This window comes from Cheilinus undulatus, linkage group 15 (genome assembly GCF_018320785.1).
Source record: "Cheilinus undulatus linkage group 15, ASM1832078v1, whole genome shotgun sequence".
NCBI classification, from domain to species: domain Eukaryota; kingdom Metazoa; phylum Chordata; class Actinopteri; order Labriformes; family Labridae; genus Cheilinus; species Cheilinus undulatus.
Window position 1 is genome coordinate 28,568,288 of NC_054879.1, and position 6,210 is coordinate 28,574,497.

The 6,210-nt window shown below is 36.8% G+C and overlaps 1 protein-coding gene across 1 annotated transcript in view; it reads left to right on the plus strand.

Moving 5' to 3' along the window:
• The window catches only part of LOC121522536 (G2/M phase-specific E3 ubiquitin-protein ligase), a 40,243-nt gene that overhangs the window by 6,227 nt on the left and 27,806 nt on the right, over positions 1 to 6,210 (plus strand). The gene's annotated exons all lie outside the window — the stretch shown is intronic.

The following is a 6,210-nucleotide window of genomic DNA, read 5'->3' on the forward strand; positions in this document are numbered from 1 at the left end:
CATTCCAAGTACAGACCCAGGAAGTTCCACTGACAGGCTTTTATTTGGAAAAGGAGCTTTCCCCATGGAGGTTGTAAAAATGTATGCTAGCTCTTTACTTTTAGATGGTGGATATTTTTAAATGATACAGTCTTAGATTTCTGTAAAAAAATACTAACAAGACTGAAAAGTTCCAAAGGTATAAAATTCTCTAATTTAGAAATAGAGAGAGCATAAAACAATAACATAAACATTTACAGGTTGACAAATACTGATATTAATCAGGTTGTTTCAGCCTCACATGAAGACATAGCATTTACATTTGGGTCATTTACAGAGACAGTAAGCAGAGATGACACTGTCCATGTCGCATTAATACATGCAGTTGTGCATTTTCGACAGTGTGCAGCCAATTGTCTGCAATTTTTAGGTAAAAAGAAACAAATATATCATACAAAATAAATATATCTATAACTTTTTGGTGAGGTGGTAGTGAAACAGGAACTAGTAGGTTTTTTATTATAACTAGTATCATATAGAAGTGAGATTCTCAGTTGTGACAGCCCTACTCTGATGATTCCTTTATCACTTGACCCATCTCACTATCTATCTTCTAGAAATGATTCAGCAGTTGTTGTCATTCATTATTGTAATCAATTCAAAACAAATTTGTGTTTTTACAATATTATTTTTGGGACATAGTTTTACTTAAATGTGTATGTTTTATAGTTCTGCTCTCTGCCAGTGACTGCTGCTGTGTGATGAAATTAGTTGGCTTTCATTAACAGTAAAAAACACTGGCTATTAGTATCATGAAAGCTCTAGTTGAAATCTACCTTCCTATATTACTTAATTAAATTGAGTAAATGCTCATTACTACACTCAATCAAGTGATTGGCTAATGCTTGAAGTGATACTAGTAAAATATTAAATGAAAAGCGTTCTTCCGCTTTAGTGCTTCAGGTCAGGTATCGGAGCATATGCCGGTTTGGCACTTTGCTGCCTTAACATTGGCCTTATACCAATGTTCCCTCTTATTCTTAAAACTCCTGAGCAGACATTCGACTCCTCTGAGCACCTACTTCATCAACTGTGGGCGACATCTGACACATAGGCTACATCCACATGGTAGCGCCATGGCAGCACCTCTCCAACCCCAAATATCATTACAAGTGGCTGTAATTATAATGATTAGTAATCACTGTTCAAGTCATGAATTTCACCATTCATTCACAAGCCACTCTCGGTTTTAGCTTTCTGAAATTATGATGTCTGGAAATCCTGTTTAATATAATCAAGGTTTACATTTCAAGGATTAACAATCCTTTGAAATGTACAAGTAAACTGTGATTCTAACTTACAAGCATTTGTCCTCTGGTGAAAACAGACATTAACAAAGTTTGTAGTCTCATAAAAAAAGGTAGAAATCTTAATGATGATGAGACAAAACACATGCTCTGTTTTCATGCTTTATCAGCCTAATCACAGTCAGGTCTCCTAAAGGACTTCTGCCTGCACAAGTTAAACAGTACATTACAGAGAAATCACACTGTTAGAAACATCAGGGCTTAAATCCTTTTGTTATAGGTCCATTATAGGAGATCCAAGTCTTTTGTGGTTTTATTGTATGTCATTGTAGCCAGATTCATTCTTAAAAGCACTGTATTTACATAAAAATAGACATCCATTTAATATTAAGAGTTATTAATAATTTTTTATGTAAATAATAGATAGTTTGAATGTGTTAAATTAAGTTAACATGTGGGAAAGATGTAATCAGCTGTTTTAACTCTCATTACTGTAATAAATAAAATAATTAAAAACAGAAATTTACAGCTTTACTCTGCAGCTGCAGTCTTTTTAACTCCTATAGAAGTTTTCTGTTCCTGGCTCCTGTCTGCCTCTGTTTCTCACCCCTGCTGATCAGTTATCAGGATTTAGGAGATTTTATGATGTTTTTGATCAGTTAATTATCAATATACACTAAATCTATAATATTTCCTGCAGCGTGGCATTTATTGACTTTTTGATAATGAGCTCATATACTGATGTTTTATCATTAGGGTGCACTGTCATGGTAAAGTATAGAAGTGGAATGTTAATAAAACAATATTTTGACAGTCTGCAGCATGCTGAGGAGAGAGAGAGAGTGGTTATTCATAGACATCACTGACGCACGTATGCACCACGGTCAAAGAGGAGTTTTAAAGCAGGAGTAAAGTTCAGTTCTTTGTCGAATCCTTTTCTCCTGTGCAGATAGAAGCCTCAGGTCTACTCCACCAACACATTAGCTTGTGTTTGTCTGTCTGTGAGTGGCGTTAGTGTTTGTGTTGCTTTTTGAACTGCATGAAGCCAAAAGTGTCTGTGCAAAGACACAGGATGGAAGCATCGATGGACTCGGCCACATGGCAGTTATTTCGGGAAAAAATCCTCCCTTTATGTATCTCTGTAAATCAGAGAGATGTTGAAACAACATCCATTTCCCACACTCACTGGTACTAGGTGCCAAGCATAGTTAGAGGGGGGTGTAGTTTGTGACGCTGATAAATTCAACTCACCAAAATGGGGTGTATTCGGTGGCTGTCAATATCAGGCCCTGCCATCAGTGTGTCAGCTAATGCATTATGTGGTAGCCACACTTTACATCTCTCATGTATGAGGCACCCATGGAGGTAGAAACCCTATGCTACAGTACCAGCTAGCCTGCGGATTAATGCGCCTTTGATCACAGCACATAGTAGCAAATATCAGTGAAAACTCGTCTGGGGTATTTGAGTGCGCAACTGTTTTTTTCTTCTGCGCAGGGAGGTTGAGAGCAGTGTGCAATTGCGCAGAAAACCCCCTTAGAGGGAACAGTGCCCTATACTACTCAGGCCTCCTGATGGCCAGGCCTGCTCTAGCCCATGCCCCATCTCTCCAGATATCTTCCCAGCTGACCCTTCTGTGACACAAGTGACTTCCCCTGATCTCTAGTCCAGCCCACTGGGTCCTAGGCACCCACTATGCCGTTAGCTTAATCAAGCACAAGAAAATGTGCCAGGTGCCCGTGGAAGCCCAGCTGCCACTTCCATATCCAGCAGGTGGCCCTTCCCACTTCTGCTCTCCCAAACACAACAGTAGACACATGGTCTGTTTGTCACAAAGGAGTCAAGTTTGTGCCTCTGGCCATAAGTCAGAATCAGGTCTGACAAGAGTATAGGAAGAACAGGACCAGTAACCTAAAGACTGACCTTGTTAGCATGCTCAGTTACTGTGATCACAACACTGACTTGCCCCATGCGCGAGTCCAAGTCTGCAGATAATTTCAGCCTGGTACTTAGCGGCTTGATGGTTGGATTTATCCAGCTGTGACATCTATTAATGTACTCTCAATACTATTGAAAATGAGGATATGGCCTCAGTGATTTGTCCTGATTGAATAAAAGAAGAACAAATGAATGAATCTTGTTGTATGACAATTCAGCAATTGTATTACAAATTGATTTGTTCACATTGAAACAATGGATCAGTAAATGTTTTCGATTGACACCATTATCCTAATGTAGATGCTCACATGTATTAGAGCTGCTTGATTATGGCAAATATGATTATAACCATTATTTTGATTGGTACATTGAGATAACCATTATAAAGCACATGAAAGACTCCTTGATGTATAACACCTGTAACACATGCACTTATTGAACTTAGACACTCGTAACACTTTAAAAACAGCAATAAATTACAATTAAAAAGAGTGAAAAAACAAATATATCAAAACAATAATATTTTATAACAACAAAATTATTATTTTGTTTAAATGGCTGAGTAACAAACACTGAAGCTTTTGCCATACGACAGTTTTAATGGATAAAACCACATGTGGCACAGTATTTGTTTTATTACAGATATCTTGTTTTCATGATTGTGGATAGCTATTATTGTGATTGAAATTAAAACTTGATTAACTGCCTAGCACTAACAGGTATGCTCATTATTTTTTAATAACTGTTAAGTTTTAAATAAATTCTAGAAAGGGTATCACTTAAATCAGCATCAGAAAATCAAATTTTAATGAACAAATGGATAATTTTTGTATTTATACTACAGTATGTAGGCTGTTGTGATTAGATTTTTTTACCTTTTGATAAATAACAATAAACTCACTAAAGCTAGACATACACTTTGCAATTTAAGGACAATTTAGATAACATTTTTTAAGTCACACTAATGATTATGAAGCCTGGTCTTGTGTCATTTATCACTACTGTACAGCGGGGCATGAATGCTGATCATAGCCTGATTAGAATATTTTCTGGCATGTTTGACATAGCGCTAACCTTGCAAAGCAGATGGATACACCCGTTTCTGTATTTCTCACTGGTGAATCCATCTTGCAAAGCTCCTGTCTGAACTGTTTGGGCCGGGTTAGGAGGTGACAGGACCAATCAGCGAGATTGGATGTGTGAAACACATCCATCTGGCGTGCCAGGTTAACATAGTGCATAGTGAACAAGAGAAACGGCAGAAAACAGCGGCAGACATCCAGCTGCCAGAATTGTCTTGATTTAGTGAGCTGTAAGCTTGTTTATGTGTTAGAGCGAGAGAGCAGGAGCATTTTGGCAGGGTTATTTGAGCCACCCACATGAGACAACTGAAATACAGGTCTGACTGCAAGTTCCATCTTTAGGAGTCTTGATTTCACGTGTTCAGTGTGAGCCCTGAAGTCATGCCCGACAATTGCTTGGCTGCACTGTAAATAAATTAGTTGTATTTTCCACTTTAATATACAGAGTAGGGTGTATGCTGGGTTTAATGTAATATAATCTATAAAACTGTTCTAACTTAACAGAATGGTCCCCTTTTGAAAACAAAACGCTGCTTTCTGTGTAGAAGAACGTATTATCTTACACACCCATTCTTACCATAGCAAGAGCACTCCCTGCTTTTATGCAGCACAGCACAAACTTGTTTTTAGATTCATTAGTAATTATAAAGGAGATACCATTTTGTATTGTTACAGTATAGCCTTATATAGATTTTTATACTCTACAAAAATTAGCATCATATATCCTTTTGGATAAGCCTCTCTGCATAGCAGCAAATCAACAAGCACTGCTAAGCCATTCACTCTTCATTAATAATTACCAGATTAATAAATAATCTGAGTTCAATCAAATATTATCCTACAGACAGGATAAGAAAAATATAAGCTTTCATTACATTACATGAGATACATAATAGAGAAAAGGTTAATCAATGGTCTTTGATGATGTAATCCTTATTTTATGATCATTTATTTTGAACTTACCAGGCTGAGTGCTGAGGATAAATAAAACTGCTTCTTCTCACCTGAACTATTTTTATGAAAAGTTTTTCCGCCCCCTCTCTTTACATCATTTTATGACACTAACCTCTGAATGAAACTCAAACTCAGTGTAGGAAAAAATAAACCTCACATTGCAATACGCAGTAGCTGTGCTGCAATGATTCACCCTTTCTTCAAATGAGCGTGTTCTGAAATATAGGTCACCTGACCTCAATAACTTAAAATGTAAGAGTATAAGATGACTATTCCCCCGTGACAATGGAGACCTTCTAATGCTTTTGCAGTTATTTTATTTCAGTCAATATTTACAGTGTATTTTATAATAACACAAATCTTCCACGCTTGTTTGCATTTACTCTCCTTGAGGTTTTGATTTAGTAACATTTTCTAAAGAAACAGCCTACTGCCTTACATTGGTCTGATTGTTGTAACCTGATTTTCAGTAAAAAACAAACAAAAAAAAAAACCTCCTCATTCCTATGTGACATTATATTCCAACACAGTTAACAGGAAAAATAAAAATGTAGAAAATGCTACGTATGGGAAAGCAGAAGTATGGGAATTTGTATGTCATGGGCTTGAACAAAGTGAATCCACAGAGCCCCTGGGTTTTTAAATGAGGAAGGATGACCAAGCTCAAAGTGGGGGAAATCTTTAAATTAGGGTTTTCTTTAAAAAACAACAAAGTTAAGCTTTTATATGAAGATCCCTGTAAGGAAATGAAACCTGCATAGTTTCCTCAAAGTTGAATATTTAGGATGTGGTGAAAATTCTGTTTGCATTAGCAGTCTACAGTCAATATAATCTGAAGTCCTTCTTGTAGTCAGAGATCAACTGTTTGCAGTTGATTCAAAAATTTCCTGGTCTGACCTGCTGATAGTAATTCTAGCTGAGACCAGTTCCCTTTTAGAAAAACTATAATT